Raw genomic sequence first — 24,067 nt, forward strand, 5'->3', positions numbered from 1 at the left:
AATGAAAGCATGGCATGTGATCAAATCGAATATGAGAGCGAATGGTCAGAAACCCAAAATCATGGGGCAAACAAAATAGAAGGCCTAAGGCAAGAATCGGAGTCGAAGAGAGTCAGTAGTCATACACAAGATCTAATCAGCAAACAAATCAGAAGGGCCAGACAGGAATTGGAATCAAACAAAAAAAAAAGGGTGAATTGAATTTATTTAATGAAAAAAGTTACCATTAAACATCTGAAAAAAAGTTATTAAACATCTGAAACCATTCAGTGTGACACACATGCAATAATAGAAGGGGGACATTCTTTTTCACAGCACTGTATAACATTATATATGTTTATATTTATGTAGCTGTTTCCCACTCAGAACCTCTAGCAAAGCATTCCAGTCCTCTTCTTATCTTCCACCAGGCCTACCCCCCCACCCGTCTCAGGGATAGTAGGCCCGTTGCGGCTTTGTGGCGCTCCCCACTCGTCCCAAAAGGCCTAAATCATCCCAGCAGTAAGAGCGTGAGCCCCAGTACGCCACATCAGGATGCATCGCTGCTGTATGAAACTGCTGCACAAAATAAAAATGACTTACTGTATGCCATTATTCTGGTGCGCTGGGATTTTTTTTTTCTTCTTGGTAAAATGTGAACTCATCATCCTACCTACATAGCAACTTAATTTGTACTACGTACAATCCTACAGACAGTGCTGATTTGGGTTTGCCTGAAGTTTAAGCGTTCTGCTTGGTACAAAGTCGTTATTCTAAGCTATTTACTGAAAGACATAAAGCACCTAGAAGCCAGTCGTAAATGTCTACCATAAATGACGCTGCATGGCGTTCTGACAGCCCTGGCTGGGTGCGGGACGATGCTCGCAGTTGTAAACTTGATTCGTGGACACCGCTGTGAGTTGTGGCATTTCCATTTAACTGTTGTTCCCTCTCTACCGATAAAACAGTGTCTGACAGCCAGTGTGACCAGTTGGTCTCTTGAATGGGCTAATAGAACGGATCCATGAATCCAGTGGTGGCTAGTTTTTGGTGTCATTTAAAATCCCATGCACCCCTCTGTTTCACCTGGTTCTGTCAGTGGGAAGAGTGTGGACGGAACATGCCCCCTACTGGTGAGGAGGTTTATTTGGATAATTACAATCCTGTTCATTAGGGGGAAGAGAAAGAAAATGTTCTTTGCTGATGGCCTCACCTAACTAATAATTGTCAGACAGAAAGACAAAATAGACACTTAAAAAAACATATGGAAAAACATAAAAACATCATCAGTGTGTAGGTATTAGTTTCCGATTTCATGCAATCAAAGGACACGGATGTAACACTTTAACTGTAACTGAATTAAAGACGGGCTGTTTTTGAGATTTTTTTGCAATTCACAGTTGGATGGGCATGCTCCACATTGGTTTATGAACTCTGCGAGTCCAGAATGTTCTGTTCTTACTCTGTCACTGGTTAGGATGTGTGGTACTGGAGACTAGCATGCCGTACCAGGTTGGGATCTGCTCCCAGAATTTGCTGGCAGAGTGGCCTTGGAGTGAGGCTGTGGAAGAAATGCGCTCAGACACCGGAACTAATCTGTTGAACTTTCCCAACACACAGCGGCACAGGCCGCTTTCCTTGCCACATATAACTGAACCCTTCTCATATGGCTTTTCCTTGATATCCATATGGTCCATGCAACCATTTATCCATACGGTCACTTTCTCCCCCATATACAGGAATTCTTTGGAACAAAGTGAAGAGCACATATTGGAGTTCCGTGCTACGCTATTGGCAGAGGGATGTGTGAGTGAGACCTGGGATGACGGGCTATTGGACAGTACCTTTAACCTCTGAGCTGGGGGTATTCTGGTCAATCTCATTTGGTCGGCTGTATATAGTCTGACACCATCAGCACACTGCAAAGAAATATAAGCTTGTGCTCAGCAGCGGTATCGATCCAGAGTATACTGCTTGTACATGGGACCTGCCAAATGGTTTGTGTAACTGATTTAATCTGCTCACAGGATGGCCAGGCTACATAAACCTCCCAATGGGCGAAGTTACCATGTGCTGCCACTCATTGACTCATGAAATATCAGAATCTACTTCTCCACAGCAGAAGGCCATTATCGGCTAAAATCTGGTACTCAAACTCTAAGCATCTTAAGGTTCATCAAGCTTCACTCTTCCATTAAATGTTCAAATCTCCTTGGTGGCTGCATGTGAGTACTAAAGTTTAGCTGACTATCTCAGTAAATAATACATTTCTACTAAGTGCCGTACAATTATGATGTGATGTATTGTACATGTAGTCTATATTAGGGTCACTTTATTTCATGCCAGGATATTGTAACCTCATACTTTTCACATAATCGCAACAATTTGCAAATTGCATTACATAAAATTACATTACAAATTGGATTGATTGGATCTGTTCCACTTACTATTTATTCAATTGTAAACAAAAATATCCTTTTTACAATAGACAATGCATTTTCACAATAAATGTCAATGAAAGTTAATTAATCTATTTAGCCTATTTTTTGTTCCCTGAAACCAATTGGCAAAATGCAAAACCAGGCAGGCTACATCAATTCTTCAAAGTGGTACAAACAACAATCCACTCTTAATCAATGTGGGCCCACACACGCATCCCCTTTATCTAAAGCCGGCAATGAAAAACATTTCCAACCTTCCCCCTTTACGTTGCGGGTCCGAGGCGTTGCTTCGGTGCGTCAAGGCCTAAAACAAACTGGCCGCTTCACTCATTCCGAGCAATAAACAACATGGCGACTCACTCAAGTCCACAGCGGTGGCGTTGTAGCGCGAGCGCAGCTCAGCGGAATCAATGGCGTTCTCCGAAGAGAGGGACTGAGTTAAACTCCAGCGATGCCAGAGGAGGTTTGGCCTTTTCCTGGTACCCCAAACCGCTATATGGGTTTCGTTGGCTGGTTCTGGTTATCTGTTATGCGGCTAAACTTGGAGATTTAACTTGGAGATTTTCTGGGCTAGCTAACTTCAGCTAAGGTCCGCCGATGCCCTTTAATTGGGTAGCAACAAGCTAAGCGAGCAGAACAGTCTTTCAGTCTTCCAGCCAATCCGGAACAGATGTGTTACTTTCCTTGCGTGTCCTTGCCTCACAACAGTAGTTTAAAAAAAATAGTTATCGCTCTGACGACGTTAAAACTACACAAATGACCGTATTTCGTCGCCGATTGGATTACAGAAGGTAAGTACATTTTAAACGTGTCGAATAAAAGCCTTTGAAAAAATATAATGAGATATTCAAACCGTTCAATGAATTTTGTGTGGGCTAGCCTACACTGGCTTCTACGAACACTGCACATTGCATTAAAACACGGACTTTATCCCACATGATACTGTATGCATGTTCAACAGCAAACGATAAAGTAAAATGTTTCTGAGGGAAAGTATACAGTACTTTGCTTCTCTACTGCCAGACATTGTATCCTGTTCCAGAATAAAAGAAGTGAAAATATAAAGGAAGAAATAGGAGTAGCTTGCATCACGGAGTGAGTAGGCTACAAAGAGACTAATCAATATGCACTTTGCTGTCAACTTTTTTTTTCTTTCAACAGTGGAAACATTGCAATAGAACAGAGCACAGGGCCGTTTCACAAAGCAGGATTGCCGAATTAGCTAGATAACTGCGCTGAGTAAAACCCCGTAAAAAATCTGGAACATGCCCTTGAGGATAAAGAGTTGTTTCAAGGTTTTACTCAGCGCTGTTATCCGGCTAACTCCGTAGTGCTGCTTGGTGAAATACCTCCCAGTTGTCATCTAAAGGATTGTTTTTGTGTTCTTTTTTAGCATGCATGTGTCAAAGCATTAAAAACTGCCCCAGACATTGTTTTTGATCCTTCCCCTTATTCAGGTTACATTTTAATAGGTGTTCAGAAGAGCTGAGTTTAAGGCTTTTATTCAAGTTGAGAGGCGATCTCTTACACTGCAATCTTTCTTTCAGAAGTAATAAGACCCCCTTCAAGAGTTCTGCAGATGGTGAGGACGCACATTCAAAGCTGTGCAACTTGGCGAAGGCGGGCACGTCACGCTAAGGACACAAACGAGATGCCAGTTCTTGATTTGGCAGAAGAGGGTGTAGGCTAAGCCTTAATAACACAGCATCCCTGTTCCAAGGCAGAAGCAGCAGGTAATTCTTGTCACATTTCTAGTAGGAAGCAGATCTGGCTTCATCCTTAATGGCTTTTTCTCATTAACAGTGAGCAATGCCCCTCTCTTGAAGGAAAGTGCTCTCCCTTTGAGTTATGTGTGTTTATCAGTCATTAACTTGCCTGGTATTTGAGAAGGTCACAGTGACATGAGCCCTTTGTTACAAATTGCACAGCTTTCACACGGCACAATGGAAAGTCTAATCAACACCTTAGAGGCAGGCGGTGAAGGTCTAGGCCTTTAAAGCATTTTGCGATAAAAATTAGTCTCACTTCCAACCTCAGTTTGGCAGCTTTAATGCGCTTTAAATTGGGCCTCCTTGTGGTTTTTTGCCCCCTTCAAGAGCACATCTCACGCGGTGTTGAGGTGCTGGATCAGATCATCGGCGTGTCTGCGTTTCAGCCTCGCTCCTGCATTGTTTATGCAGTTTTGTTGTCAATGCTGCGGCGCTGGCCCATTTCTTTACTTCGCTACGGCACAGGCCTTTATTATTACCATTCTTCATAATGCATCCGTTAAAACTTTGAATGAGCTTTTTTGTGAATCTGTATGATTGTTTTTCATAATAAAAAAAGACACAAAAACCAATCACACAGAGCAAAACCGGTAGCATAATGCATTGGTTCCAGAGAGAGTAGCCTAGAGACGCTCACTGTATCAGTGTTTGCTGCTCATAGGTTCTTCGAATGGCGGTGTCAGAGAGAAGAGTGCAGAGAATTCTGGGGTAAAACCATCCATCTCTGGCTGTTTGGAAGATGCCTTGACCCGCCACAGAGCGCACATTAATGACCTCTCATGAGAAATTAATTTCTAATGAGGAGAGCCACAGCCAGTTCCCCCATCTCAGATTGGCAACTGGCTTGTCGTCCGCCTCCCCTCCAAGCCGTAGCTCGTTGGATGCCATGGAAACGGGTGGCAGTTCGTTAAAGAGCGCTTGATTGATGTGAGGCCTGGAAAGAAAGGAAAAAAGAGAAATATTCTTTTCTCTTCTACTCCTGGGAAGTGAGTAAGACATAGCCACATTATCTGTGTCTGCATCACAGGTTGTGCTTCGGCCAGCGGCCATATTGTGCTAAAGATGAGACTCGGACTAAACCGTGTCCATTTACCGACCTCCTCAGTGGAAGCCCGCGTGTAATTTCACTTTTCAGAACTGGTGTTGAAAAAATAAAATCTTTTAAAGTTCTGTATCTTCCAAATGGGGCAATTCAGAATAATGACAAATGGCATTTTTGTAGTCAACACCTGTGATGTGGAGAGCAAAACATCTTGATTAGTTTATAGAGGGCTCTTGATTGACAGATCATGGTAGCTCCACCCTCCTCTGTGTTAATGAAGCTTTGTTCCCATAACTACAAACAAAAAAGAACATGGGGGTATTGGCTTTTATACAGCACTAATGCTGGTGTAGGTATGACTTCATTAATATTACTAATTTCTCATGTGACAGTGGATGACATTACATTACCTCATTTTTGTTCTTCAGATCCATTTCTGTCTGCTCCCTTTATCCCCTTAAGTCAGTGATAGAAAGCAGCTGGAGCTGAAGTATCCAGCCTGGATGATTCATGCCCTCAGCCCTCATGCCTCCACATGCCCCTCCCCCCCGTGTGACCGTGGGCTTGGCATAGCGAGTGTGACACTTTATAGCCATCATTTCTCTGGCTTTCTAATTATCATTCACATTAGCTGATTCATAAAGCTTTAATTCGGCAATAATGATAACGCCAGTGTCCCAGACGGTCTCGTAGATAGAAGCAGATTTATCGCCTGCACATTTGGGGACTGTTCACGGGGCTCTGAATTTTGTGATGCCGACTGCAAACTTGCACTGCATGGGCATTTTCAGCCCTGCTGAAAACACTTGTCTGTTAATAATAAATGCTGCATGGAACTGTTATCAACAAGGAGTCCTTTTTTATATAAAGGACAATGAGGACAATTCATTTTTATGGCAGGAAACATAAAAAGGAGAAGTGCATAATACAAAATAGGGTGTGGGGTCGACGACATTTGGGCAATTTATTCAACTGCACAGAATATTGGTAAAGAAACAGTATTTTAAACAATAATGATGAAGATATTTTCTTTCATAACTTCTATATTATGGATCTATAGAATGGGAAATCTGACTGGTGGCCATTACATTTGAGGCTACTTTAGGTTTTTTGTCCAGTTAAGCTTTTTTGGCCATGATGGCTAATTGTTTCACACAGATGCGGCATAAGAGACTGCGACACAGAAAAGAAAAGAGCTAAGGGTGCCATATGTCTGTGGTCTGGCCATCAGATCCAGCCAGTCGCACTCTCTGTCCCTCATGCTGAACACAGCTTCCCTGTTTCTTGCACCAGGGACGAGCATTCGGAAGGTAACAGACAGATCCTCTCAGTCACTATGTTCATAAAGTGCCAAAAGTGGATAGTTTTCAAGAAACATTGTGTTCTCTTATGTTCTCTTGGAGTCTTTTCATGGGTTCACCTGTTCCCTTGGAAATCTATAAATAGACAATGAATTACAGAGCCTTAATTATGATCTATTATAATTATATTTAAAATGATCAGCAAGGAAAGTACCGCACTACCGTACTTTTTATGAAGAATTTGAACAAAGTTGTTTTTCAGATTTGTGCGCAATTACAACCAAGAAAGTGGTGTGTAAAGATTGAAAAAAATCCAAATAAATGCTCAGCTATGAATTATGAATAATACCAAAGACAGAATGTGCACCTCCATGACAATATTCGTTATAAAAAATCAACACTGAAAAGAAGGAAAAAAAAAAAACCACTTGAAATCCTGTTTGATTACCAACTATTAACTAGCTGCAGAATGGACCTGGCAGACTAAATAATTAGCCTACGGTTAGAAAGATGCTTAACTTTTATAAAGTTTAGTTGACGTGCCAGTAATTAAATTCTGCAGATGGTAGCTTTTTGTACTTATTAAGAGTTTCTGTTACAACTACTACCACAGGAAATACACTTTGTTGGGGCTCGGAGTTTTTGTCTCTTTGCAAATATAATCTGCTGAGTGCAGAGATTACCAGAAATAATGAACAAAAATTGTGTTTGAAAAATTTTGCTCTTGCAAAGTTTTGCTCTTATTTTTTGGTCAGAGTTAAAGGCGAATGCTGATTGAATCGAGGCAATAACCTCTCCAGCCTCCAGGCCAATATCGTCCAGGTTCTGTGGTGAGGAAGTGCAGTGGCTTTGATTAAATGTGCACTTTCAGATGTATCGACCTGCTTTGCAAATCTCTGCTTATATTTTAGTGAGGGACTTCACTCTCATTGGCTGCAGTGTGAATCATTAATCATTATGTTGCAGTCCTGAAAGCCCCAACTTCTTGGAGTAGAGACAGGACATGGGCACATCTTTGTGGTAATTCATGAGAGATTTTCTATTCCACCTAATTATAGAAGAAGTGCACACATAGACACTTTTTTATTTTGTTTCTCTCACTTCCTGGTGGTTAATTAGCAAAAAGTCCAGTCATTAAACACATTTCCTGACATCTCATTTCAGAGTAGAAATCATTCACTAATCAGTCATAAACATGCAGGCTCAATAAGGTCCTTCTTACCAGCTTAAAAGGTGTTATTTATTGTTATCGCATGACTTTGTTGAATGCTTGATTCTGATTGGCCGCGTCAGGCATTCTACGGTCAAATATTTTTGAATAACGACCGCTTCTATTGGCTAAAGGACCACTTTAATTTGTCATGCTTTTCATATCACTACGCAGAAAGAAGTACGGTTAATTTCCAAATTACAAGACGTTAGTCCAGCGTTAACTTGCCTCGTATCTTACTCCAATACTCCGGTTAGCCAATACTTCTGCATGGGCCTGTGTCATCTGCGAGAACACAATAGGACATTTGTTGCATATTCATTTCAATTTTTATTTTATTGGACTAATAAATTTACTTTAAATCAATGTTTTGTGTCACATTATTGATTGATTTCTTTTGTTAGGTAATTAGCCGTGTAATAAGTGGGGTAATCCACTCCGATGTGGTCTAGTATCGAAAAATAAAGACACGTGTGGAGGCAACAGTTCTTTCCCTTTGTGAGCAATAGCAGACCACCTTGTCAGGGATTTTCCCTTCCACCTGAGAGGGTATTGCAAACACTTTGTGTGTGTGTGTGTGTGTGTGTGTGTGTGTGTGTGTGTGTGTGTGTGTGTGTGTGTCTGTCTGTCTGTTTTACTCCTATTTGGATGAAATGCTGCACGTAGGTTGTCAGGTAGCTCTTCAGTTGAGGTAAATAAAGGCCCAGACTACTACTGGGAATTTTGGGTACATCAACTTCATATATATGTATGTATGTGTGTGTGTGTGTGTGGAAAATCATATTGTTAAGGTAACACAAGACTGACATATAAAAGGGGTACTGACATGTAAAAAACTGATATAGAAAAGCTCACTATGTGCTTTGTACCATCATTTCAGCAAAGGCTTGCAGGCAAGTCAGCCCCTCTCTCATGCCACTAATGCTTGCACAAACATGGGTTGAGTGCTGTACGTGCAGGTATAGGCATCTCTGAGTGCCATTCTAGTTGCTAATGATACTATCAAACCAGTGGTTAATATATCCTAATAAAAACCCAGTATAAAGAAAAAACATCATAACAAGGCTTAAAATACTGTAACGAACACTCCCCTTAGAGCAAATTAGCTTGCTAATTGATCACTAATAATGTTGTAATTAATGTCTTGTACGCCAGACCTTATAATATGCTGCTCTATTAATGATAAAGTAGCAAAACAAACATTCATCACGTCATTATAACTTTGATCCCCATAACAAAAAATGATTACCTGCCATTTGCTATAAGAAAAAAGGCCTCTGTTTATGGGGTTTATTAACCTCTCCTACATCTTGAACCTGCAACACAAGCCATTACAACTGACTCTGCTGCTCATCAGTTGCTTGTCTGGGCTGGGGGGACCTCTTGCTCCAGGATTTTAGGAGGTTCGAGGGGATGCAGAACCCATTGGCCAATCAGCTGGTCCCGCTTCCAGGTTGAATTCAAATTCAACCATTCACCAGGTTGTATTGCAGTTGGATTGAACAGAATAAACAAAGAAGCAAAGTTTTATCATATGTAGTTCTGTGCTGTGCAAGCACATTTGTGCACAAATGTTTATAAATCTCTTACAAGGAACAGGAAGGGAGAAAAGGGGTGTAAACCCTGCTTTCAATCTGTTTCTGTATTGTGTGATTTTATTTTTTGAGACTTGAGAAATAATGTCAAAAGATTAAAATCCTTTTGGGAGATGTGTACAGCCCTATTATTAGATGGAACTTTTGTTCTCTGAGGCAGTTTGGCTTTCTATGTTTCTCAGAGCAAGTCCCTCCCCTTTGTCCAAGTCAGACACTAATGATGGAACCAACAGAGCCTGTAATGAGAATTGGCAGCTGAAGTAATCAATATGTTTATTTTATTTGCAGGAAGTATTGTTAATTGAGTTTCCGTTTGAACTGTTCAGCAAATCTGGGAGGCTGGCTGTGCTCTTTTCTTTTCCCACAGAAGTGACTGTCTGTTTCAGGTGAGTAACGTGTTTATGTGAACCTGTTGATGTTCACAGTCAAGTGTAAAACCCTGTTGCAGTAAGCCTTTTGTCTAAGTAATGATTTCATCAAAATGAAAACCTAAGCCTTCTGAATTATAGCCTGCATCACCTTTCAGTGGGTACGATGTAGTCAGCATACACCTGCAGAACACGTATATACCAAGAATACCGTTTGCAAAAAAACGTCCAAAACAATGTATAAGAAGCCTGTGTAAAGCACAACAACACAACGAAAAGATTAACTAAATAAAATAATAGTCAGGGTTTTTTTTCAGTCCTAAGAAATCTACCTTCTGAATACTTGCATTATCAGAATGACAACTTACTGTATCACACAAGGTTTGTAAGTGTTGTAAAATATGTGATATTAAAAATAAAATGAATAATATCTTCTTCTACTTAACATTATTTGCAAAGCATTTTATCCTGAAATGGATGGTTTGGATGACACAAATCCCCAAGGGTGCTGATTTACCTGCTCATCAGTGCCCATGTTCAGACATACATTTTCTCTGTCTTACATGTAATTTGCCTTTACTTTTGTGTAATTTATATTGAATCATTTTAATGATAAAAGATACGGTTGCATGGAAAAAATCAGTGTTAATGTTATACCTGTTTTTTGCCATCAGTAAAACATACAGACCCATATATATATATATATATATATATATGAGCATATATAAATGATCATAAATAACAATAGAAACCAGGTTGAGAGGTTTTTTTTGCTTTACCCTATTATATGCAAAAGCCTGTCATCAAGTCAGTGTGCATGATACAAGTTCCTAACACATTTTTACCAACATGAGCACAATTACCCCCCACCCACCCCAAGATACTAGCTCTTCTTTGGTTCTTCATAAATGAATAAACTCACCCTCATGTTTTTGTGTAGCTGTCTGATTGGTACATGCTGTCCACTCGGGAGATGTCTGCTGGCAGGAATGGTTTTAATGGCTTCAGGTTTCTCAGACCTTCTCTAACATCATTCTGAAACCTCAGCAGCAGGCACCCTGCTGTGCGGAAGCAGAAGGCCACATTTGATGTTCTTAATGTGACAGATAGGACAGGAAGACAAATACTGCAGTGACACGTGCTCCTCTCTGCTTCCCCCTGCTGGTGACAGGGCAGTGGTGTAATGCTGTTGACCGGCAATTGTTGCATTGAAAGGATACATTCAAGGAAAAAAAATATAATGGAATTATAATACCATTATAATTTCCTTTGTCACGCGGGACTATCAGATGCGGTGCAACAAAGTTAACTTAAAAGATTTTGTTATTATCCTGAGGGATATCTTTTAATTGTTTAATAACTTGAGCCATGCACATTTTGATTAATTTATAGACTCGCTGACTACCTCCTTTAATCTAGATGAAAAACCTGATGAAAAAAGGAAAAAAATGAAGTGCAGCAATTTGGGACTCGTTGTAGAAATATGAACGGCACATTAATTGTCAATATAATGGATCACAGTGGCAGGCAAGATCTTCGAAGGACCATTAGAGGCACCACGGGCCTGTCTTGACTCATTCAAAGCGAGCCGCTCAATAATTTTTCATAAATGGTATTTATATACCTTTCCTTTCACAACAATCGCCATGAGCCCCCAGCACCCTGCCAGTTGCCTAGGTAACAGAATCCTTCCGCTTTATTTCTGATTTGATTTGTTTGTTATTGTCCAGTGAGTCATTCTATTTCCCAGAATGCACCCTTCCCTTGGGGAGGGCCAGGTGCTGGCTATAGAGCAATGACCTGGGGTTCATTTTCCTTTTGAAAAGTCTTCACATTAAACCCCATTTTTGGTTTTCACACCTTATCTATGTTGGTTAGCTGGAGGTCAGCAACTTTCAAACTTGCAAACAGTGTAACTAACAACAGCAAAAAAAAAAATTTTTAAATAATAATAATTTGCAGCAATTGTTTAAAATCAAACTCCAGGACAAATACCTCTGTGATCAGATAATATTCCATACATTTACAGGAAAAGGATTTTATTGCTGTTAAATCCTGGAGGGGACCCAGTAAGATACAGTATTTGGCTGTGTGTGACATCGTAAGAGAGATTTTGTTTTCAGGAGTAGTTCTGGCGGTGACGAAGAGGAAAAAGACTTAGAAGTCAATGTCATTTATTCATTGCAATCTTAAGGCCAACACTGAAGCTATAAGCGGGCCTGGGGTGAAGGCTTTAGGTTAAGTCAATAGGATATGAAATGACGACATAAGATGAAAACCTGTTTGTTCAGAGCTTGAATGTTGGGGTTAGCTGCTGGCAGGGGAAGGAAAAATGAGTCTTGTTGGGAAAAATGCCACCATCGCAAATTCCACCAGGGAAGAAGTCATTTCAAACGGTTTACATTTTTTATGAGTTACACACAGTGTGCGTGTGAGAGAAAGCGTGCGTTTGTGAACGTGTGCGAGGGAGTGTGTGTACGAAAATGAATGTTACGAGTGTGAACTTGTGTGTGCATGCAAATGTGAGTGAACGATGGCACTTGTGAGCTTATGTGTGAATTATTTTTCCATTGGCATGGGGATTCAAACAACTCAAATTCATAGTCAAATTAATGTGGAGCAAGGACTTTTTCAGTAGCACATACTAAAATGTTTGGCCGGACGTACCAAACAGTTACCAAACACCCTAGAAAAGGCTGCCTACTTCTGCCTGTTCTTGATATATGGACAACCAAGCAATTATTTGACACGGTAAGCTGTCAAACATTGTTGTCTAATGCATAATCTATTATCAATATAAGCTAGCTAAACTCTAGCCAGCAATTGAGTTAATGTGTAACGTGATTTTATGAAAATTTGTCCTGATTTGTTAAAAAAAACAACACTGCTCAATATTGTCCCAGTGTATATGATTTCACCATTAATAAGCTTAGTGGATAATTTTCAATGCAATGCAAAAAGGTGACAATATTCCCAAATCCTGACAATATTCCCAAATCCTACACAATCCTACACAATATTGCCACTTATTAGGTTCATAATGTTCAAATGTAATAATGTGGCTCAGCCACAGAGAATCAAATCACTGATTTAACTTCAAGTACTAGGAGTGAAATGTATTGGTTCATGAGGCTGATTTGTATTGAAGTGCCCAAATTCAAGACCCATTGAGTGGCTTTCGCTATGCCAGGCAGTGGTGACAATGCAAAATATTGGAGTGAGAATTTTGCACACTGCTGAACAGAAATCTCAATTGATTCTTCAGTCGAACAGCAAAATGAACTTTATTGACCAGACCAGTACAATGCTTGGAGCAACAAGCCAATAAAAGAAATGGATTGAAAAACAAATATGATAATTGCCACATCATCTGTAAAAAGAACACTCCAAGAAAATAAAGAAAAATTGCTTGGACCTAAAGGTTAGCACAGGAGAAACAAGTGTTGCTAGAAGCTTGTGATATTTTCCCTCAAACATTTTGCAAAATTCCCATTTTCAATAGGCTCCCATAAAACTTTGCAAGACTTATGTCCATATCTCCATTCAAAATCTCCCATCTAGCATTAACTGCCAAGTATTTGTCCTCTGAAATCATCCCATATTTTTTTTCAAATCCTCTACATTTCGGAGAAACTAGCCCCTTTGGAGATGCGTTCAGGCCAGCAGCAGCAATAGACACAAAGCTATACAGAACATGGGCCTAGGTCACTTCATAAAACACGGGGGTGCATGTAGTTGCCTTGTTCTGAATGCAGAGATCACTTGTGTCTGCCTCCCATTGATAAAAGTAGAAATGCTATCCTGTTCAGACTAGGGGCATGTCTTAGCACGCTAAAAATACAATGAGGGAAAGTCAACAGCGATACATAAGAGTATAAGTATGATAATTTTATATTTGTTGTTCGGTATTCTAATGCAGAAATAAACATCTACTAAGGTTTAGAGAGTAGCAGCATATTTGACAATATCGGGCTATAGTCAGCAGTGCCATTATATCCTCTCTCCCTTTTCCTTTTCCTCATCCTCAGCCTCTCTTCTTCTCTTCCTTTTGTCATCACTCTGCCTCTCTTTTAGGGTGGTTTTATAATTTACTCTCTCTTCACCCCCCACCACTCCATGCCCTGAGGAAAGGAAGGAGCTTATTTCCTCCTGGTGTGTGACCTGGAAGTAAACATACTGAGCTCAGCCCCAGCCAACACGCCTTTTTGTAGTCTGATGTTTCTGATGAACCAGATAACCATCAATATCATGTCCTCTGTTATTATTATTTTTTGTATTTCCGTCCTCGCACCCTGTCTATCTCAATGTCCATTGCACACTAGGCCCTGAAATATGTTCTGCTCTCTCTATCCATGGATGGTCTTTTGTTGACTAACCCCAAAGTATCTGTGCTCACCCCCTTGGGGCATCTGAGTTTGGTACAGTTTATGGCACAGGAAACCAGGTACACTTGCACCCCTGTGCAAAGCAAATTCATTCAGTATATATCCTAGTGTACAAATATGCGAAATATAGAACTGTGAGCATATGCAAATCATTCTGGCTGAGGGCATCTGCTCGGCACAATAATCAAACCTCTTCACTGTGTGCTACACAATAAAAAAAACAGCTAGACTAAATTACTGTTAAATATGGTAAAAATTGTAGAATGGTCAGAGCCTGAATGGAAATGCATCTTTAAAATTGGGTCATGTTGTTGCAAAGCTGTAAAAACATTGAAAAGGGAATTGCTGGGGCATTTGAATGATTTCAACTTGCATTTATATTTGAGTTCAGCACATGTACGTTCCTGGAGCTTTAGATCAACCTAATGTGGCGTACAACAGCCAGTGAACATTTAGCACACCAAGCACACAGCAAGAGCCTTCTATGCTGTTTAGGCATTGTTTCACAGTTACAATTATACTCTATCTATTAGATAAATGAAGCATTAATAACTGCACTTACAATATATATTTTCCCCCAACTTTAAGGTAGAATTCGGAGATCAGAGTGCTCTCCTCAAAGATCCCATAGAAGGATACAATATGTACTGAGAGGACAAGCATGCTTGACTCAGACAACTAAACAGCTTAAACAGGCACTAAGCCAAAATCACAAATCTATACTAATTCAATAGATTAATATATTTATATTTATGTTTATTAATATAATATATTTTTTGACAGTCTCACAGTAGTAAAGAAAATGACCATGTTTCAGCCCTTGGCCTTCTTCAGTGTTTCAGCTGAAAATATATCGTGTTAGTGCTGAGATATTTCTATAGCGCAAGTAATGCCGTGTACTCCTGTCTCAACAGTGCACATTACAACCAGTTCTCTATCTCGCTTCTCTGGCTGTATTTACTAACGTATGTTAATATGCACTAACCATGAGCAATTTATTTTTGATTGTGTATAATGCAGATGTTTGTACTGTCATAACAGTGTAATGTGGCTGACTGAGCACATTTTTGATGGCAAAACTGAGTGATTTGAAAAACATTCATATAAACAATAATAGTGTCAGTGGTAGAAAAGACTGAGACCATCATCCATGTTCTGACTGATGTATCATTGCTGTAACTAACAGTAAATGTTAGTATAACAGTTCACTTCAGTATAATTTTATGTACTTATTATGTAAAGTACAGTAATAGAATTTAAGGTTGTCTAAGGCTATTTGACTTTAAAGATGCATAATAGACTCACTCAAAACCAATCTGACTGGCCAAAGATTAAAGGAATACACACTGCAAGAGGAAATTTCAGCAGTCACATTAAATAGGCCACAGCAACACAGAAGGCTGTTTAAATGGAGTTTCATCTCCTCCAAAATCCTAATATATCCACTAGCCAAAACAGCAATTAGAGTAGGCTTTTCAAATGTCTGTTTTATCTGAGCCAAGCCTTAGCATGAGAACTGCAGTGTCTCTCCGCGAGAGTGTGTTCTGAGAATAAACGCCTTTCCTGATAATTACTGGGAAATAAATGCAGCTTGCCTGTTCTGAGAAGGACATCCTGTAGCCTCTTAGCCAGTTCGCTAACACGCTGCCTGTTATTTATCCCCATTGGCATAAAGGCATCTGTGGCACGTTTATACAGGGCTTCTCACGCCTGCCAGGGGCCACGGACCACATCCACAATGGTGAAGGTTAACCGCAATGCACAGCCTCTACCTTGCTGATGTGCCAGCGTTATTTTGGGCTGCTGCTTTTGGACCGGTGGGGATTTATTCATCTAAATAGAGTGTATGACATTCTCTCAACCGGAAGATCCTTGTCTGATTCACACATCAGATTTGTTATCTCAATAACTACTTCTTTTATACATGGAGTGCACTCCCGCACATGTTTGGTGCTGCAGTGCAGAAGAAAGGTTAGGGAAGTGGGGTTGTAGCACCACGTTGTAGGTTCCATTTGCAGGTGGGGCGCTGCTGTTGTGCCCTTGAGCAAGGTAAAAAGCACCTAAAATGCTTCAGTAAATGGATTATACATAAAGAATGTAACCTGTAAGCTGGTCTGGATAAGCATCTGCTAAATGCCGGAATGTAAATGTTTGTGTGCATGTGTAAGCATAAGTTGTAGTGAAAGCATATTCTGAGTGCTTTATTGAAGGTGAGCGTATGGCAGCAGAGTCTGCATCACTCCTGCAATAATGTATGAAAATGTTATGTGCATGTTGCCAGCTAATTCTTTTGAAGGACATGGACTGAAAGATTAAAGGCAGTGGTGTTAAAATGTAACGATAGCTGCCAATGCTTACAAAATGTACTAAACAAAAACCCAGCCCACGTCCCTCTCTCCCCCCTCCCTCTCTCTCTTTCTTTTTTCTCTCTCTCTCCCCCCCCTCACTCTCTCTCTCTCTCCCTCTCTCCCTCCCCCCCCTCTCTTTCTCTCTCTCCCCCCTCTCCGTTCACCCACACACACACACTCATATTTCGGGGTTGCAATGTGATTTCTTTTCATTGAACATTTTTGATCAGATCATACATGACCTATACTTCCATTGTGTGATGGTTAAAAAAAAAATTTGATTTGCTTTTATTTCCCGTTTTTTTTTTCTTTTTTTGGCAGAGATATGTAGCTTTCCCAAGCTCAAACTTCCCACTCACACAGTGGCAGAATCAAAGCTATTGTATAATATCACTTCTGCTCTGGAACAGGACAGCAATATGCAAGACAAGACTGCAACCAGTGATACTCAATTTCAGAAAAGCAACATGCTTGAAATTGTCACATTACAAGTGTGTAAAACACAAATATAAATGACAAATTACAAGCATAAAATATGAGCACTCATAATACAAATCTATTGTATTAATTACAGATAATATTAAATGTGCTTTAAAATACAGTAACGTACAATATACAGTAATTGAACTTGCGAGCATGACCAACAGTAATTACACACACCACATACAGATGGACACATACAGTAATAATATGAAGATGTACTAAATTTTATTTTAGTATTTAAGTATTTTTTATTATTATTATTATTATTATTATTACTATTATTATTACTAAAATAATAGTAATTTACATTGCATTACTAATTTGAGATTACCTCCTAACTTCCATTTTGGGAGTGATTCTTTTTCGTCTTCATAGAAACAGTGAACAATGCTGTGCTATAAAATAAAATGAAAAGCTGTGAAGTTAAATTCATTATTAAACGGAGCGTTATTGCCGGTGGACTCGCTGTTCTCTGCCACCCATTGAGTGTGAAACCTCCCTGCCAGCAGATCAATACCATCAGCAGCGTATAGTTTATTGACCTTTCTCTTGAATGGACACAGTGGCCGGACATTTTATAAGGCGGTTAGCCTGCTGGAATTCAGGGAGAAAAGAAGAGGTGAAGGAAGCAGGGGAGGGAGGGAGGGAGGGAGGGAGGGAGGGAGGGAGGGGGGAGCTTATGGCCCATGTGATATTGCAGGCTGTTCTGAAATGTCAAGATGAACCTCTGCTTTGCTTATTTTTTTTACCCAGTTTTCTTCCTCGTGTTTTCATTTCCCTCCAGATAGATCAGGGGTGCCCAATCTCATCCAAAAAGGGCCAGAGTGGGTGGTGGCTTTTGTCATAGCCCAGCACTACGACACCTGATTATACTTATCAAGGTCTTGATTGAAGACCAGCTTAGTTAATTCGTTGAATCAGATATAGTACTGGGCTAAAACAAAAAACAAAGACCAGCACCCACACCGGCCCTTTTTGGATAAGATTGTACACCCCTGACATAAACAGAATTTTCACCACTACAATATGTCCCAAGTCCATAAATCCAGTTCATAAATGCATGCATCTGGATAAGGCCTTTATACCATGCATGAAATCAACACAGTTTGACTCTTTTAATTAGGTATTGTATTCATAAACCGTGCGGTAAAACAAGAGGACTGCTGGTATTTTGGCTAAGGCTCTTATTCGGTCAGTGAGAGTGCGTAAGGTGTAGCTCTGCTTATAACACTGTGACCTTAGGAAGAGAGAATAGAGAAAGAAACAAACAGTGAGCAGATGAAAGCCCAGTCCCGGGCTGAGGGGAAGCTGGTGGTGAGCCGTGTGCGGTACCGTAGGGCTCGACCGCACGCCGGTGTGACGGAATCGAGCCGCCTGTTCCCTGTCACATAGCTCATGGCTGACTGCATAATGAGTTATACTATAATGATTCAGCTCATTCCCGCTCCTGACTCCCCTCTCCCTCCCCTTGCCCTTTTAATCATGGATTGTTGTTTTGATTTCCCTGCTTCCGTCTGGAGGAAACAAAATCATAAGAAGGCAGACCGAAGTGCGACACTGAACAGCAGCAGATAATGGTGCCTACGGGGGGGGGCAAAGGGGGTGTCAAAAACAAAGGAGCCCTCGGTACAGTTCTAGGGCAAAATTGATCCATGTCTATGTCTGAAATATCAAGTAAAAGATCTATCTTAGACACGTCAATGAAACACTAAATGTGTCATATTTGACAAATTAACAACAGCAATAAATGCAGATATAGGATTTGTCCTGCAGCACATACAATTTTACGCCGTATCGTAATGGATTTTTTTTTTCATTTGTGGCAAATTCTCAGGAGAGACTTTTCTATTTTTAGAACTCCCCTTGAATAATTAATGCCGGTGACATCTGAGAGGAGGATATTATAAAATGTATCTATTAAATAAGGCGAGCACGATGGGACGACCAGCGAGTCTCCTATTAAAATTTAATTTGCATCGGTTTTCACAGTGCATCACAAAACATCTGACACTGTAGAACACTTGGGGTATCCTGATGAGCGCCGAGGAACCAGACTCAACAGAAGGATCCCATATAACATTTAACAGGAAGGCGGTGAAGTGGTGCTATCGGAAAAACTGCAGTCTTCATCTGAACATAAAGATAAGCGCTGGAGCATTTAAGCCTCTGCGTTTGATGACTGCATAAACAGCACAGCTCTGAGGTTCTCCATGTGCTCAGTGTCGAGCAGCTGCCTTTTCATGGTCAAATTCTGCCTCTCTCGTCCCTAAATGTCATCTGCTGTCTCTCTCACTGAAAACAGCCCGCTGCCAATGGTAACACACAGTGAGATTATTAACCCTTTGAAGAGTAAGTCTTTTTGGAATAAAAAAAAAACTAAAACCTCGAACTCCATTGATTTCTATCAGTAGTGATTGTTACATCAGCATTCATTCAGTTAAGAACATTCTAATTACATATTTGTGATCTCACAGCAGGGGTGTCCAATCTTCTCTGAAAAGGGCTGGTGTGGGTGCAGGTTTTTGTTATAGCCCAGCACTAAGACACCTGATTATACTTATCAAGGTCGTGATTAGTGAAGTAGTTGAATCAGATGTTGTAGTGCTAGGCTAAAACAAAAACCTGCACCCACACCAGCCCTTTCCGGATAAGATTGGATACCCCTGCCGTAAAGGGTTAAAGACAACCACCACTGGAACAAAAAAACTACATGAACTCAAAATCCCTATATTGGCAGATGAAAAGCAGGGATGGCACTAATTTGGGTAAAAGTGGTTATGATTAAGGAGGCCCCAGGTTCGATGGGGCCCAAAAATGTCAATATTGCCTTTCATGGGGCCTACTGTAGGATCCCTTTAGTGTTCCGGTCTGAACTTCTAAGTAAGTCTGACAGAACAGAGAGAATATGGCTTCTGAATATTTGTTGAATGTTGTGTTTGGCAGTTGAAGGACTTTCATCCCGTAGCTGTGTCTTTAAAAGACAGACGAGTTTATAACTCTGGTTTGTATCTCTGGGGTTCGGACTGATGTCAGTATGGTTTGTAAGAACAGTACCTTCCACAAGAGTGCATCAGTCTCCCTCCTCAAATTCTATCCCTGCCAGTACTGAAATCACTGCTGCTATTCATGATATACAGTATGTATGTATGTATAATGCATATAAACAGGCCTGTCATAGCAAACAGCAATTCATAAAATATCAAAAAGACATCATACACAGTATAGCTTGGACTTTTATAATCTTGCATTTTAGTAGTCCCCTTTCCATGTCCTGCACATGTTAATACACCTCTCAGCATTACAGGTATGAACATCATGCAGTTACCTGGCAGAGCTAGCAATAATTGTGCAATGCAGTGTTGACCTTAGGCAGAAATGTCAAAATGTGACTTTATATGGCTGCAAAATGTGATGGCTTTTGAGACTGTGAAATCCCTCCGCATGTATTTCATTAAACCAAGAAAAAAAAACTGCATTCTTAAAAAGTGAAATTTGTCAAACTGCAAATGCATTTTCTGCTCACAAAGAGAAATGACAGAATGTTGAAAATGTAACATTTGGAAAATATATCACATTAATTTCATTCTGGGTTAGTTATATAGTTTTAGTTTCATTTCCATATCAGACAGGGTGTATATTTCTTTTTTTTCTGAAGAGGACATGAACACTGAATTGTAAGGGGTTCAGTCTAATTTCCTTCCAATTAGGTCTGCTCGGCCCTAAAGGTCAGTCCCTCACAGGTCATTATTTTGAATGTTTACTAATGACTTTGCCTAATTCTTTTTCTGGCCACTGAACCAGTGCGTCATCCTAATGAGGGGCAGGGACTTCAAACAGGAGGTGCACTATAGTAGGAAAGGGGATGCTGTAACCAAAGATTTTAACAGATCATTCATTTACATTAAAAATAACTAATAACTAGTGAGATCTGATGAGTTTGCCTATGTTTAAAAGTAAAAACAGCTAAATATGAGCAGTTAAATGTATAAACAAGAAGAAAATATGTTGTACATGTTAAATACCTGTGCAATGGGGGCTCTCATATGCATAATTACATAAATATCTTGCTAAAATCATTCAACTGAAAAGCATCACAAATCAGCAGCTGTTTCTACATTTGTAATTGATATTTGCAATCCCTTGCTGCCTGTTTTAAATATGCATTTCTTGATCTGTCCTAATACAGTACGCAAGTTTTGCATTTGGGGTCCGGGAGTGGTTTACTTGCCTGGGGTGCTTGTTGTTTCCAGTCACATACATTCTTCCTTGGCTACAGGAAAGGTCATCCTCGAGGCTCAGAGGTCATAGGCATCATGGGCATCTCACAGCCTGTCCGAAACTGACTGAATCACCATTTATTTAAATGCTGAGAGGAAGAGGGGGAGGGGCTGTGAGTGCCAGATCGGCTGAGGTCACCCAAGGTCACCGTTGTTACACCTAAAGTAGTTAATGGAATTGATGCAGCGAACTGGAGCTGAAGATGAACAGGCAACCAAGTAAAACACTCCAATTCCCTGGCGAAAGTCTTTCTTATGTTTGCTTTTCTGACTCACTTGCTGAACTGTATCGGAATGTAGCTTAGAGGCAAAAACAACGTGAGCTCTGCGGCACCGAGTACGTGACTCTGCAGAAAGTTTTACCTTCACATTTAAGCTTCTTCCACTGCTAATGAATAACCCCACGCTCATCGCTCACCTTGTAATCAATTAAATTCATGATAAATGTTTGAGAAATAAAAATGAATAAACTTGTGCCACTACAAAGTGCCTTTGCTGTTAAAATAGATTGAACGGCCTTCTTTATTTGGCTAGAGAAATCAATTGTTGTAAGTTCCATCGCATTTTGGGGGTATTATTTATTTGTTTAACAGAACCCATTTTCAGAGCTTGCAAACAAACAACTTTTATATGTTCTCGATAAAGATTGGTAGGTAGATTTTGCATCATTAACTGAAGATTTAATTCCCATTTGCCCAGCTCAAACAGGGAGAGAACAGCAGCAGCCAAATGCCCTGAAAATGAATATATGCACATCCTAAATATAAAAAAATCATGAACACAGCCCGATAGTTCTTCAGTACTGGATAAATGGGGTTGGAGGCAATATACTGTAATGCTCTTTTGTTAATAAAGAAAGATTTTGCGCTCACATCTTGAGGCCATGAGGAACCTCAGCGCTGTGCTGAAAAAAGCACGCCACGCGTTCACCTGTGCTCCCGAGCGTCCGTCTCACCATCAGAACAGACCACGTTTTTATCTGGGCGGCCCATATGATCGCCTAATCCCATGTACAGAATTAACCACCCGCTGCCTTCACTGACATCACAGAAACGAGAGAGACCGCGTGTAATTAAAATAACATCTGCCAAACAAGGCTTTGCTGCTTCCCTGGCATCTCTCCTTAGCAACTGTCGGCGCTCAGATGCAAGTTTAGAGAGTGGGTGCGGGGCCATGTTAGTGTGGCTCTCTGCCTGGAGGGAGGAGTGGGATGATGGGTCTGCAGTCTTCTCCACAAGCCTGCGGTATCCACACAGCCAGGGATGGGCGAGGGACGCTTCGTGCACCCAAACCTGGGTAGACCCGTTAGGCACTGTCTGTTCCTCACTGACTGGGATCCATCATTGGGCTTGATTTACTAAGACCTGTAGCATGTGAAAAACCTTTTAGCCCATACAAAACTAATAACACAACCAATGATTCAGTCAATCAATCATCCTTTATTTATATAGCACATTTCATACACCTTAGTGCAACACAACGTCCTTCACAATGAATTAAAAGAACAGATAAATTATGAACATAAAAGGCATTAAAAGTATTTTTAAAAATACAACAAAAATAAAAGGCAATAAAATAAATAACATTGATTAAAATAAAATGTAATTAAAATAAAAAAAATAAAATAGATTAAAACATAAAAAACGTTAAAACAGGATCAGTAAGAATTCACGTAGAAGTAATGCTAAAAAGGTATGTCTTAAGTTCTTAAGTTTTTTTAAAACCATCCAAGGACAGAGCTGCCCTCAGACCCTCTGGCAGGCTATTCCAAAGGTTGGGGCCATAGACACTAAATGATGTCCAGCCAAAGGTCTGAGTCTGATATCTAGGTATGAATAATATATTACTGCCAGAGGACCTGACAGCCCTGTTATACCTGCATGCCTTAAAAGCAAGTCAGATAGGCAGGGAGGTGCTAGGCGATGAAGAGACTTATGAACTAAAAGAAGAATTTTAAAATCAATCCTAAAATGAATAGGTAGCCAGTGTCATGTTATGTGTGCTCTTTTTTCAGTTTTCATTAATAAACAAGCATCAGAGTTTTGGACTAACTGTAAATGATTGATAATCAACAATGACACCCAGAAAACACAGCATTATAGCAGTAATGAGAAACTAACATGTATTAGTTTCTCAGCACTCTCGTGTTAAAATGGATGTACTTTAGCAATGAATTTAAAATGATTAAAAGCTGATTTCATTATGTGCTTAATATGTGTCTCAAAGGTTAGCTTAGGGTCAATGATCACACCAAGGTTTTTCAGCTGATTTTTGGCATTGCCAGTTAGAGACCCAAGTGAAGAGACAAATGTTTCTCTTTGGGTCTTTGAGCCCACAAGAAGCACATCTGTATTATTCTGATTGAACTGTAGAACATTTTTTGACATCCTAATTTGAATGTCTGAAATATAGTTCATAAGGACTTCTAATCATTGGGGGACATAGAGATGCAAAGCAGGGTATCATCAGCATAACTAACTAACACTTCGTACCTCCTGATAACACCTCCTAGAGGTAGCATATAAAGATTAAAAAAGACTGGTCTGAGAATTGATCCCTGAGGGACACCACCTAAAAGCACTCAGTGTTTGCCCAGGTGAACAGTAAAGGAACGGTCTGTTAGACCGGTTTTAAACCAGTTAGGAGCAATGCCTGTGATACCCACCCATTTTTCTAGTCTGTTTAAGAGGATGGTGTGGTCAACAGTGTTAAAGGCAGAGCACAGGTCCAATAGAATGAGAACAGACATCAACGCTCCTACTGAGGTCATTCACTACCCTTACAAGAGCAGTCTCTGTACTGCACCTGCATCTGAAACTGATTGGTGCAAAACAAATACCATGACCAATTTTTGGTCATATTTTGGGGC

The 24,067-nt window shown here is 40.2% G+C and overlaps 1 long non-coding RNA gene across 2 annotated transcripts; it reads right to left on the reverse strand.

Moving 5' to 3' along the window:
• Positions 1–240: 240 nt before the first annotated feature.
• Positions 241–2,879, reverse strand: LOC118233208. Of its 2 annotated transcripts, XR_004766483.1 has the most exons (4): positions 2,675–2,879; positions 1,824–1,898; positions 1,442–1,540; positions 241–1,142 (listed from the first exon to the last, which is right to left on the reverse strand). It is a non-coding gene; the product is annotated as an uncharacterized LOC118233208 (long non-coding RNA). The 2 variants fall into 2 exon arrangements; XR_004766482.1 differs by having other exon boundaries at positions 1,442–1,898.
• Positions 2,880–24,067: the final 21,188 nt, after the last annotated feature.

This window comes from Anguilla anguilla, chromosome 8 (assembly GCF_013347855.1).
Source record: "Anguilla anguilla isolate fAngAng1 chromosome 8, fAngAng1.pri, whole genome shotgun sequence".
Classification (NCBI taxonomy): Eukaryota; Metazoa; Chordata; class Actinopteri; order Anguilliformes; family Anguillidae; genus Anguilla; species Anguilla anguilla.